Genomic DNA, 14,265 nt, shown 5'->3' with positions numbered 1-14,265 from the left:
CAGTAACCCTGATCTCCCTTTAGGGAGACATGTAAGGGATGTGCATCAAGGACATTTTCCAAAGGTCAAAATTCTGGCCTTAGACCGCGTTCATCCGAACGCGAGGGGGATGACTGGAAAAAGACACTCCTTCAGTAAGAAACCGCTGGATAGTTTCTTTAACCAGTTACGGACCGCCCGCCGCAGTTATACTGCGGCAGGCAGCACCTCCTGCGCAAACCGACGTAGGGGTACCTCAGTCGTAAACCTGGCGCTGGGGGGGGGGGGGGCGAGCGCATGCTGCCGGCGGCATACTCCAGCCCCCACTCGGCAGCTGGGATGCTGATGCACAGGCCGGCGGCCGAGATTGCCGCCGGTGTCCCACGATCGCTCCCCGCTGAGAAAGAAGAACAGGCAGCTGTTGTAAACACAGCTGACCATTCTTCTCTCTGAAATGATCACAGAGTGCCTGTGATCCTTCTATATAGGATCACAGGTCTCTATGTTCATTTCAAAATCCCAACCCCTACAGTTAGTAAACACGCCCCTAGGCTTACATTTAACCCCTTGTTCACCAACTAGGTTAACCCTTTCCCTGCCAATGTCAGTATGTCAGGGCACAAACACCAGGAGAAGGGCTCTAGGACCCAGCAGCGCTATCAGCACTTTGGCAGGAGAAGGAATTTAGGACCCAGCAGCACTACCAGCAATTTACCTGGGCCTATTTAAGGAAACCTGCCAGTGATTTTAGTTGCTGGTTGATCTTCAGCTCCTCCAGTGTGTTATCCCTGTGATATTCCAGTTCCTGTCTCCTGTTACCAACCCGGCTTGTCCTTGACCTGTCTCCTGATTGCTTCCTGTGTTTGACCTCGGCTATCCACCTGACCACGCTTGCTCTGATATCCACCTGGCTCCTGATCTCGGCTATCCACCTGACCACGCTTGCTCTGATATCCACCTGGCTCCTGATCTTGGCTATCCACCCGACCACGTTCCAGTCTCAGCATTATCCAAGTCCTGCAAACACCTCACGGGCGCCACCTGTCTGCTGATTCCACTCCAGCACTCCAGCTGTACTCTGGATCCTCCTGCACACAATCCAGCAGGCGACCCGTGCTACTTTGGGCCTGACCTCTCCTGTTCTCATCCTCAGGGGGGTCTGGAACTTAGCCGCAAGGGAAGCCCTCTCTCTCCATTGGCCTCTAGCACCAGGTACGTGATAGTATCAACCAGCCAAGATGTCTGAGGCCGAGAGAGGTGCTTCCGCATTAGAGGCCCTATGTCAGCAGATTACAGTTCTTACACAAACAGTCCAGAGCTTACAAGATGGCTACTTTCAGCTGGAAGGACGCCTTCACCCTCTCAGTTGTTCTGCTACAGCCGCACCTGCTATGGGTTTACCCCCTCCGGAGCCCAGAGTTCCCACTCCCGATCGCTTTTCAGGTGACCGACGGAAATTTAGAGCTTTCAAAAATGCTTGTGACCTTTACTTTGCCCTGCAACCAAGGACTTTTTCTCTTGAGACTGTCAAGGTGGGTTTCATCATTTCACTCTTATCTGATGAGCCACAGTCCTCGGCTCATAATCTCATTGAGCAAAATAACTCAGTCCTGGATTCAGTTTTCACCTTCTTTGAAGCTATGGCTACCTTATATGATGATCCACAACGGACGGCCACCGCAGAGTCGGCCCTTCATGCTCTTGTACAAGGCAGACGACCTGTGGAGGATTACATTGTGAAATTTCGCAAGTGGTCAGCTGATACTGGGTGGAATGATGCCGCCCTAAAATACCAGTTCCGGCAAGGCTTATCTGAGTCTCTCAAGGACGAGTTGGCTAGGATTGAGGCTCCCGCCTCACTAGAAAGTCTCATCCAAGTCTCTATCCAACTAGACCGACGGCTGCGGGAGCGAAGGTCCGAACGCACTCAGACCCTTCGACCCACATGGATAATGCCAAAGGTCCCAGGACCAACACTCCCAGCCTCTATTCCCCAGTCCATGAATATGTCCGATGGGGAACCCATGCGAACTGGCCTACTCCGCCCTGCTTTAACCCCTGAAGAGAGAGCACGCAGAAGACAGGATAACTTGTGTCTCTACTGTGGGACTTCGGGCCACTTCCTTCGCAGTTGTCCTGTTCGCCCAAGGAAGTCCAGCCTTCCACGCCCCTCTTACCTTCAGTTGTCTGGGACTATATCCACTCATTTAATTCTCCCCATCTCTCTGCAGGTGGATGGAAAGGAAGTAAAGCTGCAGGCGATCATTGACTCTGGAGCCTGTAGTTGCTTCCTGGATATCAACCTAGCCAAGAACTTGCGCATACCCCTGAAACTGAAGGAACAAAGACTTGATGTACATTTAGCAGATGGCACTGCTCCTAGCTCTGGACCAGTCACTCAGGAGACTATCCCTGTCCTTGCCACAACAGAAGCAGGCCATCGGGAATTCCTCCGCTTTGATGTCATCAGGTCTCCTATTTTCCCAGCCATCCTAGGGATACCCTGGCTACGGGCCCACAACCCGCAAATTGACTGGCCCAAGGGAGAAATCATCTTCTCATCTTCCTATTGTCAGCAACACTGTGGCGTCCCCACGCCTGTCAACTCTTCAGTGTGTCTCTCCGTTCAACCTACACCGGATCCCTGTCATGCTGTTCCTTCAGCCTACCTTGACTTCCTTGATGTGTTTGACAAAAAAGGTGCCGATGCCTTGCCCCCACATCGGTCCTACGACTGCCCAATTGAGTTGCTACCTGGAGCAGAAGTCCCCTTTGGGCGCATCTTTCCGTTATCCGAAGTGGAGCTGGAGGCCCTCCGACAATATATAGATGAAAACCTTGCCAAAGGATTCATCCGCCCTTCATCGTCACCTGCTGGAGCTGGCATTTTCTTCGTCGAGAAGAAGGATCGTTCTCTCAGACCATGCATTGACTATAGGGACCTTAATAAAATTACTATCAAGAACAGATACCCACTCCCTCTCGTCCCGGAGTTATTCCAAAGATTCTGAACAGCCCAGGTTTTCACGAAGTTGGACTTACGGGGGGCCTATAACCTGGTTCGTATTAGGGAAGGTGATGAGTGGAAGACCGCCTTCCGAACACGCTTTGGTCACTTTGAGTACCTTGTGATGCCCTTCGGGCTATGTAATGCCCCCGCCACATTCCAACATTTTGTGAATGATATTTTCAGAGAATACCTTGACCTGTTCTTAATCGTCTATCTGGACGACATACTAATTTTCTCAGCCTCGCTTGAACTCCATCGAGAGCACGTCAGAAAAGTGTTAAAGACCTTAAGAACCCATGGCTTATATGCTAAAGCAGAAAAGTGTGAGTTTGAGAAACAATCTATCCAGTTCTTAGGACTCATAATCTCCACAAAAGGGATTTCCATGGATCCTCAGAAGGTATCAGCAATCTTGGAGTGGCCTGCACCTTCTGACAAGAAAGGGGTCCAGAGGTTTGTGGGCTTCGCTAATTTTTATAGGAAATTTATTCGGAATTTCTCAACTATTATTGCCCCGATCACCCAGCTCACTCGCCTGCACTCACGCTTCTCCTGGAACCAAGATTCTCAAGCGGCTTTCGAAAAACTGAAGGCTCTCTTCACCTCTGCTCCAGTGTTGCAACACCCTGACCCAGCTCTTCCCTTTGTCCTTGAGGTGGACGCATCCGAAGTAGCTACGGGAGCCGTGCTCTCGCAGCGTCAGGGCCCAAAGGCCCTGCTCCACCCAGTAGCCTATTGCTCCAGAAAGCTGAATCAGGCCGAAAGAAACTATGACGTGGGTGACAGAGAACTCCTGGCAATTAAAGTCGCTCTCGAAGAATGGAGGTACCTCCTGGAGGGCGCTAACCATCCAATTATGATCTTCACAGATCACAAAAATTTGGAATATTTAAGATCTGCAAAACGCCTAAGACCTCGACAAGCCAGGTGGGCCTTATTCTTTTCGAGATTTAATTTCCACTTGACATACCGCCCAGGTTCCAAAAATGGGAAAGCCGATGCCCTGTCCAGGATGTTCCCCGAATCTGCTGAATGTGCTCCTCCAAGCACTATCTTATCTGCCCAAAATTTTTTGCTGATTCAACCTAACCTAAAGGCATCCATTGAACAAGCTTCTGTATCGTGCCCCGAATCCGAACATGACTCGTTAAGGAGGCAGGGTGGATTACTTTGGAACCAGGACAAAATCTTTGTACCTCAAGAAGCTAGGTCTCTGGTTCTCAGGGCATTCCACGACCACCGACTTGCAGGGCACTTTGGGGCCCGTAAAACTAACGAGCTCATTCAGCGGTCCTTTTGGGGGCCTAACCTCAGTCGGGACTGTAGATCCTACGTCAAGTCATGCACCATATGTCTACGTAGCAAAAGTGACAAAGTCAAAGCCTGGGGGTTATTAAGACCCTTGCCTATCCCTAATCGCCCCTGGGAAATGATTTCTATGGATTTTATTGTTGATCTTCCTCCCTCTGAAAGATTCACGACCATCCTTGTTGTGGTAGACCGATTATCAAAAATGGCCCACTTCATACCAATGATTGGTACTCCCTCTGCAGCGGAAACCGCTCACATGTTTATCAAGGAGATCATAAGACTTCATGGACTACCAAAGAACATTGTTTCGGATCGGGGGGTGCAATTCACCTCTAGGTTTTGGAGAGCCCTTTGTAAAGCCTTGGAAGTGGAACTCTGCTTATCTTCTGCCTACCATCCCCAAAGTAATGGGCAAACGGAGCGTACTAACCAAACCCTCGAGCAATACCTCCGATGCTTTTCAGCTTTTTCCCAAGATGACTGGGCATCCCTGCTTCCGCTGGCGGAATTTGCCTATAATAACTCTGTCCATTCAGCTACAAATCAGTCCCCATTCTGGGCTAATTATGGATTCCACCCTGCTGCCCTGCCTGAAATTATGCCTGAAACTTCTGTACCTACCTTGCAGGACAGACTTGTTTTCATTCAAAACAATTATCAGGTCCTCCGGGAGTCCATACAGAAAGCCCAAGTGGATTACAAAAAACACTTTGATCGGAAACGGAGGGGAAATCCTTCCTTCAAGGTTGGGGACAAAGTGTGGCTGTCTACTGCCAACCTGAAATTGGCCTGCCCTTCACGGAAGCTAGGGCCAAGGTATATTGGGCCTTTTCAGATCAAACGGGAAATTAACCCAGTGGCTTACGAACTATCTTTGCCTGACTCATATAGGATCCATCCGGTTTTTCACACCTCCTTGCTTAAACCAACTGTTCCAGATCCATTTCCAGGGAGAGTGGAGCCACCTCCACCGCCAGTGACGATTGGTGAGGACACAGAATTCGAGGTGGAAGCAATCCTGGACTGCAGGAAGAGAGGGAGACAAACCCAATTCTTGATTAAATGGAAAGGGTATCCACCCGAAGAAAGCTCATGGGAACCCGAAGCCAATGTACATGCCCCCAGACTCCTCCAAGAGTTTAAGGACAAATACCCAGAGAAAATTTCTCAAATAGGCATCCGGAGGCTGCCCGTCAGGGGGGGGCACTGTCAGGGCACAAACACCAGGAGAAGGGCTCTAGGACCCAGCAGCGCTATCAGCACTTTGGCAGGAGAAGGAATTTAGGACCCAGCAGCACTACCAGCAATTTACCTGGGCCTATTTAAGGAAACCTGCCAGTGATTTTAGTTGCTGGTTGATCTTCAGCTCCTCCAGTGTGTTATCCCTGTGATATTCCAGTTCCTGTCTCCTGTTACCAACCCGGCTTGTCCTTGACCTGTCTCCTGATTGCTTCCTGTGTTTGACCTCAGCTATCCACCTGACCACGCTTGCTCTGATATCCACCTGGCTCCTGATCTCGGCTATCCACCTGACCACGCTTGCTCTGATATCCACCTGGCTCCTGATCTTGGCTATCCACCCGACCACGTTCCAGTCTCAGCATTATCCAAGTCCTGCAAACACCTCACGGGCGCCACCTGTCTGCTGATTCCACTCCAGCACTCCAGCTGTACTCTGGATCCTCCTGCACACAATCCAGCAGGCGACCCGTGCTACTTTGGGCCTGACCTCTCCTGTTCTCATCCTCAGGGGGGTCTGGAACTTAGCCGCAAGGGAAGCCCTCTCTCTCCATTGGCCTCTAGCACCAGGTACGTGATACAGTATTACAGTAACAGTGCATATTTTTAGCACTGATTACTGTAGTATTGTCACTGGTCCCCCCAAAAGCATCAAAAAGGTCAGTTAGGGGTCAGATCTGTCCGCCTCAATGTCGCAGTCCCGCTAAAAATCGCAGATCGCCGCCATTACTAGTAAAAATGAATAGAAATTACATAAATCTTTACCCTAGTTTGTAGATGCAATAACTTTTGAGCAAACCAATGAAAATACTCTTATTGCGATTTTTTTTTTTTTTTTACCAAAAATATGTAGCAGAATACAAAAAACTATTTAAAAAACTATTAGATGGGCACCTTAAAGACCACAACATAAAGGGGTATACAATGTATGGTTAACACACACACGCACATCATAGGTTGAACTGGATGGACTGATGTCTTTTTCAACCTCACAAACTATGTAACAAATTGGCCTAAAAGGATAAAAAAAATGTGATATTTAAATTTTTGGGGGGAATGTTATATAGCAGAATGTGAAAAATATTGTTTTTCTTTCAGAATTGTAGCTATTTTTTTGTTTATAGCTCAAAAATATTAAAATTGCACAAGTGATCAAGTACCACCAAAAGAAAGCTCTATTTGTGGGAAAAAAAGGACATACATTTTATTTCAGTACGTACGACTGCGCAATTTTTCATTAAAGTAACGCAGTGCTGAATTACAAAAAATGCCCTGGTCATTAAGGGGGCAAATCCTTCTGGTCCAAAACTGGTTGAAGGCTACCTACCCACCCAGTTTGAATGACGTCATCAGTTACCATCCTTTTTTGGACGGTTTCTCATCAGATGGTTGTGAAAAGTAATTCATATCATTTATAAGAGAAGAAGGAAGTTTGAGTATCATATAGGATAAAATCTAACCTTAGTAAAAAATTCCATCTGGCCATAAATATGATTATATTTACCAGTATTTTTCAAGTTACTATAGTGAATGTGGGGAATGGTGTTATCTGAGAACATGACCCTTTTTAAAAAACGTAGTTAGGGTCAGTACGATAGTACTAAACATATGATTTTAATATACATAGTGAATTGATGGACACAAACCTTCTCTCTTAACATCATGATAAACTGTACTATATGGTGGTGGCATATACAAACTAGTTTTTTTTTATCTTACAGGTTTATGTGTATGCTTCTGATTTGGTAGTCTATGTCATTTTCCTCTTCCAGGCTCAGAGGGTTTGGCCAGTTGTTCTTACCTGTGTTGGGGGTGAAGTTGGGGGGTGTGTCTGCTGCACTTTCCCCTTTTTTCTCCACCTGGCACACAAGGGGATCCCTTGCGCTGCTTTGTGCATCTCCAGGTAGTATCTTGTCATTAGTGTATAACCGTACACCAGCAGCCCCCATTGTTTGAAGGGACTTTCATGGGGATACTAGGGGCTCCGGGGTGTTAGTCTTCCTGCTGATCTGTCCTACCCAGGCAGTGATGACATCTGACCCTCTGTATTATACCACATGACTAAATTCCACTCTTACCTTCCAGTGGTAGGTACCATGTGGTAATGAATATGTGTACTCTATGTTATGTGATCTGCCCTTATTTCCATTACAATGTCATTTTTTCATTAATAGAAACAATTGAACATATGTATCTCCTACCCATGAGAAAAAGTTACAGACCTGCAACACGAGGGGTACAACGGAGAGAGCACACGTTAGACGTTTGTAATGACACCAGAATGTTTGTACTATGAGCCGTTTGTTTTTACATTTATATTTTTGTATACTGTATGTTCATGTCTCGTTTCATGTAAAGAATCTTTTTTGAATAATATTGTAATATGTTGAAATAAATTTATATTCATGATTATGGTGTCGTGCTTGCCTACAAAGTCTCAATCCTAATGGGGGATTCTCTTGTTTGATTGGCAATTGGGATGTTGGCAGGCAGACACCAGACTATGTACTAGTGGAAACATTTGCAAGAAAACATTGTCGGACATTCAAGGACTGCTGTGTCATGTAGAAAGGCAACACAGGCATAGACATCACAAAATTCGTCAGAACATAATAGAGTCCATATCTATATCATATTAGTGCAAGTACTATACAAAGGAAGGAAAAAGAAAACAACAGAAATGTAGTCTAGTCAATTTTGAGTCTGTGTAGGCTGATAAAGTCTTGCGACTATAATAGGGGGCAAAGGTGAGGACCACTACAAATAGCAGTTAGATATCCACTTCCTCAGGATGTTTTCTAGTCTCACACATGTATAATTACAGCCTAGGGCAAAATCAAAAGGTAAAAATCAAAATATACAATACAAAATAAAGTGCATTGAAACATTTATATATGGAACATATTTGTAATATTACCATACAACATACAGCATTGATATACAGAAAAGGAGGGGAAGAGAGAGAAAACAAAAAGGAAAACGTATTGTAAGATTCCATAATAGGTAGTAATTCATACCTAGGTAGGTCCATCCCACAAATACACATCCAGGGGACAAAGGGAGGAGCAGAGAAGCAGGCCGACCAGAAACAGGCCATCTTGGCCTATGGGGGGTCCACACCACACAAGGGTCCACAAAAGCAGAAAAGAGGCAACACTGCATTATTTAACATGGAGGTAAACTGTGGAAAAAGTAATATCAAAGCATATCCTTTTTATAGGAACAAATAAAGAATTTATGTGAAAAACAAAGAAAAGGGGAAAGAGGGGGAAGAGGGGGGTTGGGGGGGAGGGGTTGAGGGGAGAGAGGGAAAAGAGAAGGGGGTGGGGCGGGCAGGGGAAGGAGGGGGCCAGCTGAGGGAAAATAGGGGGGGAGGAAAGAAAAAAAGAAGAGAAAACTGAAGGTTAGGACAAAGATGGAAGGGGGGAAGAGGGAAAGAGAAAAGAGGAAGGGAAAGGAAGGTAGAGAAAAGAAAATAAGAAGAAAAGGGAGGGGTAGGGGGAAGGAGGGGAGAAAAGGATTTGGAAAAGGGAACGTAAGAAATGTTAGGGCCAAAAGTAGTCATTTCCATGCACTTACCTATGGTACATTGTAACCAGATATGTTGTCTAATATACTAGGTACTTCAGTAAATAGTGGCTAAAGGATAAATAAATATGCATAAATAGCCCTTATTTAGTATCAATGGAATTAGATCATTAACCAAAAATACACAGGAAAGGGGGCCCTGGAAAGAAAGATGCATTTGCATAGTCCTACTAGTTATATTGATTCCAGTTTGACTACCCAAATATACCAACATGGCACACCCATGCTTAAAATGTAGTCAAAATAACCAATCACCAAACCATCTCTAAAACAGAGCTCCACAGCCAGCTTACACCATAGGAAAGAAAGGGATACAAATCATGGCAATCTGCCCTAAGAATAACCTTCACACGTAGTGGTTCCAAACGACAGCAATTTCCCCAATGAACGAATGTGCCATTCCTGGCCTGCTGCCCTTATAAATGGGTAGTGATCAGATCCCCAGGAAACCGTCCATCTCCATGTATGGGAAAAATTAGAAACACGTGCCTGCAATAACCACAGAGGTGGGAAGTGTCCCTCCCCACCTCCCCACCTCCCCACCTCCCTCCACAGCTGAGGATCACACAAAGGTCCTCAAAGGTGATGACCACACAGTGGGTTCTAAGCCAATTGCTGCGGGTGCCACCCGCTTGCTGCCCATATGCTAGAAAGGTGTGGCACATCCCAATGCTAACAGTCTTTTAGCCAAAGCTAGCCAGACTCCAGTTTAAAGATACCCAGAAAATAGCCGAGTGCGAACATCTTCAAATGGAAACATAAGTTTAATACCAAAAGGAAACAAAAATAGATGCATATCATTCCAGCTACAAGGGTTACACTCACTATGAATAATCTGGAGGCATAAGAGGGTAGTGATAGGGAGACACAGGGGGGTAGAGAGAACTTAAAGTCATTGGTTCACCTGGACAAGTTGCCTAAATGATCTGCTTAGGCAAGTAAAGCAATATCCAAGCTAGATGATACAGTATTAAGTAGTGATGAGTAGTGATGAGCCGAACAACCCCCTGTTCGGTTCGCACCAGAACACTGCGAACAGGGGAAAAGTCAGTTCGCACAAATGAACTCCATTGAAGTCTATGGGACTCGAATGTCAAAAATCAAAAGTCCTCATTTTGAAGGCTTAAATGCAAGTTATGGGTGATGGTTATACTCGCGCCTAGGTAAATATTCAGGTAAATATGGGAAAGCAGCAAGTAGTCAAAGACACTAGCTAGTAGAAAGTGATCTCAAGAAAATGAAAGGGTGGATTTACTGCGCTAACCTAATATTATTAAACCAAGAAAAGTGCATGTGCAAACGTGTAATCAATTCTTAAAAGTATTAAATAAATAAATAAATTAATCCTGATGATAAATGGAATAAATAATGTAAACAATGAAGTCCAATTGTGATAAATCATCCACTAAAGTGCACATGCAAACTTGTGGAAAAATGCTTGCAATATATGCAATTCAATTCACCACGCTGGAGGTGGTGGAGCATAGAGGAGACTGTGGATGGTGAATGTGGACTTTTGTACAGCCGAGAAGGTGCATGTCAGTGTGCTGACTGGGAACCTATTGCCAGGGGAAGCTACCCTCTTCAAAAGTTGGGACTGTTTGACTGCAAAAGCAGCTCTGAACTCTTCAAGTCGAGTGTCCACCCCTATCCATAAGGAGAACGCCCACCCTCGTATCCACATACAGGAGCAGCAGCATAAAGCGTTTTAGATTCCATTTGGCGTAGGCCATTGGAATCCACACCATCTGGTAAGTGTGTTACCTTACCCTATTTGGCACAGAGTGGTAGAACCCTAAGAACCACTGTCACGCACGATCCCATCCAGCACACCAGAGACTTTTTGAGCATGTTTTTGCACTTTAAAGATCATTTATTTAATAATTCACGGACTATTTTTGGTGTTAATTAATTTTTAATTTTTATGTTAATAATTATATGTATATTTATTTATATATTGCATATTTTTTTGCACTATTAATCTATTTGAATTGCATATATTGCAAGCATTTTTCCACAAGTTTGCATTTGCACTTTAGTGGATGATTTATCACAATTGGACTTCATTGTTTACATTATTTATTCCATTTATCGTCAGGATTAATTTATTTATTTATTTAATATTTTTAAGAATTGATTACACGTTTGCACGTGCACTTTTCTTGGTTTAATAATATTACGTTAGCGCAGTAAATCCACCCTTTCATTAAATGCAAGTTATTGCCCAAAAAAAGTGACCTGGGGAACATGTACCAATGCAAAATTATTTTTTTTTAATGATGATTCTAATGAGGCTTAAAGGCTTAAAGTGAAACTATAAAAATGCCTGTAAAGTAGCACATCTGTACGATGTATGTAGCCTGCTGCAGCAATACTGACATTTCTAAAGGAAAAAAATGTCATATACAAATATACATATAAAATTTCAAATCGCATGTACTTGTCATACAGGTGCAGAAAAATTGGGCCATTGCTGTTGGTGGTGCCTGAACACCGTAACCCCTCACAGTTATTCTTGCTGGGCGCAGGATCAGGCCCTGCTGGTAAAAATTCCATACAAATTTGAAATCGCATGTACTTGTCATACAGGTGCAGAAAAATTGGGCCTTGATTGTTGGTGGTGCCTGAACACCGTAACCCCTCACAGTTACTCTTGCTTGGAGCAGGAATGGGCCCTGCTGGTAAAAATTCCATACAAATTTGAAATTGCATGTACTTTTTATACAGGTGCAGAAAAATCGGGCCTTGGTTGTTGGTGGTGCCTGAACACCGTAACCCCTCGCATTTACTCTTGCTGGGTGCAGGAACGGGCCCTGCTGGTAAAAATTCCATACAAATTTTAAATCTCATGTACTTGTCATACAGGTGCAGAAAAATTGGGCCTTGGTTGTTGGTGGTGCCTGAACACCACAACCCATCACAGTTATTCTTGCTTGGTGCAGGAACGGGCCCTGCTGGTAAAAATTCCATAAAATTTGAAACCACGTGTACTTGTCATACCAGTGCAGAAAAATTGGGCCTTTGGTGTTGGTGGTGCCTGAACACCGTAACCCCTCACAGTTACTCTTGCTTGGAGCAGGAATGGGCCCTGCTGGTAAAAAATCCATACAAATTTGAAATCACATTTACTTTTTATTCAGGTGCAGAAAAATCAGGCCTTGGTTGTTGGTGGTGCCTGAACACCATAACCCCTCGCATTTACTCTTGCTGGGCGCAGGAACCAGCCTTGCTGGTAAAAATTCCATACAAATTTTAAATCGCATGTACTTGTCATACAGGTGCAGAAAAATTGGGCCTTGGTTGTTGGTGGTGCCAGAACACCGTAACCCCTCACAGTTACTCTTGCTGGGTGCAGGAACGGGCCGTGCTGGTAAAAAGGCTATACAAATTTGAAATTGCATGTACTTGTCATACAGGTGCAGAAAAATTGGGCCTTGGTTGTTGGTGGTGCCTGAACACCGTAACCCCTCACAGTTACTCTTGCTGGGCGCAGGAACGGGCCCTGCTGGTAAAAATTCCACACAAATTTGAAATTGCATGTACTTGTCATACAGGTGCAGACAAATTGGGCCTTGGTTGTTGGTGGTGCCTGAACACCGCAAGCCCTCTCAGTTATTCTTGGTAGGCCAGGAACGGGCCCTGCTGGTAGAAATCCATACAAATTTGAAATTGCGTGTACTTGTCATACAGGTGCAGAAAAATTGGGCCTTGGTTGTTGGAGGTGCTTGAACACCACAACCCCTCACAGTTACTCTTGCTAGGCGCAGGAACGGGCCCTGCTGGTAAAAATTTCATACACTTTTGAAACCACATGTACTTGTCATACAGGTGCAGAAAAATTTGGCCTTGGTTGTTGGTGGTGCCTGAACACCGTAACCCCTCACAGTTACTCTTGCTGGGTGCAGGAACGGGCCCTGCTGGTAAAAATTCCATACAAATTTGAAATTGCATGTACTTGTCATACAGGTGCAGAAAAATTGGGCCTTGGTTGTTGGTGGTGCCTGAACACCGTAACCCCTCACAGTTACTCTTGCTTGGAGCAGGAATGGGCCCTGCTGGTAAAAATTCCATACAAAATTTGAAATTGCATGTACTTTTTACACAGGTGCAGAAAAATCGGGCCTTGGTTGTTGGTGGTACCTGAACACCGTAACCCCTCGCATTTACTCTTGCTGGGAGCAGGAACGGGCCCTGCTGGTAAAAATTCCATACAGATTTGAAATTGCATGTACTTGTCATACAGGTACAGAAAAATTGGGCCTTGGTTCTCGGTGGTGCCTGAACACCGCAAGCCCTCGCAGTTATTCTTGGTAGGCCAGGAACAGGCCCTGCTGGTAAAAATCCATACAAATTTGAAATTGCATGTACTTGTCATACAGGTGCAGAAAAATTGGGCCTTGGTTGTTGGTGGTGCTTGAACACCACAACCCCTCACAGTTACTCTTGCTAGGTGCAGGAACGGGCCCTGCTGGTAAAAATTTCATACACTTTTGAAACCACATGTACTTGTCATACAGGTGCAGAAAAATTTGGCCTTGGTTGTTGGTGGTGTCTGAACACCTTAACCCCTTACAGTTACTCTTGCTGGGCGCAGGAACGGGCCCTGCTGGTAAAAATTTCATACACATTTGAAATCACATGTACTTGTCATACAGGTGCAGAAAAATTGGGCCTTGGTTGTTGGTGGTGCCTGAACACCGTAACCCCTTACAGTTACTCTTGCTGGGCGCAGGAACGGGCCTTGCTGGTAAAAATTCAATACGAATTTGAAATTGGCAAAAAACAAGTGTTGTATGTGTTCTTATCAGTGATCTAGTGGGGGCGCTGTGCTGTCATCTGACCTGGCCAAGGTTGGGTGTCAGCTATGCTGGAGTGATGGGGACCTGGAAGGTTAGCATCGGCAGGAACTGAAACTGAAATTGGGCCTTTGCTGTTGGTGGTGCCAGAGCACCGTAACCCCTCCCAGTTACTCTTGCTGAGGGCAGGAACGGGACCTGCTGGTAAGAATTCCATACAAATTTGAAATCGCATGTACTTGTCATACAAGTGCAAAAAATTGGGCCTTTGGTGCCTACATTGGTGGTGCCTGAACACCGTAACCTCTCACAGTTACTCTTGCTGGGCACAGGGCACAGGGA

General features: G+C 45.4%; 1 pseudogene across 1 annotated transcript in view; it reads left to right on the top strand.

The window, feature by feature from the left end:
- Positions 1-14,265, top strand: part of LOC309558682 — a 760,318-nt pseudogene that overhangs the window by 563,514 nt on the left and 182,539 nt on the right. The window lies entirely within an intron of this gene.

This window comes from Pelophylax lessonae (genome assembly GCF_965119305.1).
Source record: "Pelophylax lessonae genome assembly, chromosome: 6".
Lineage (NCBI taxonomy): Eukaryota > Metazoa > Chordata > Amphibia > Anura > Ranidae > Pelophylax > Pelophylax lessonae.
The sequence above is the reverse complement of the archived record's forward strand: the minus strand, read 5'-3'. Positions and strand labels throughout refer to the sequence as shown.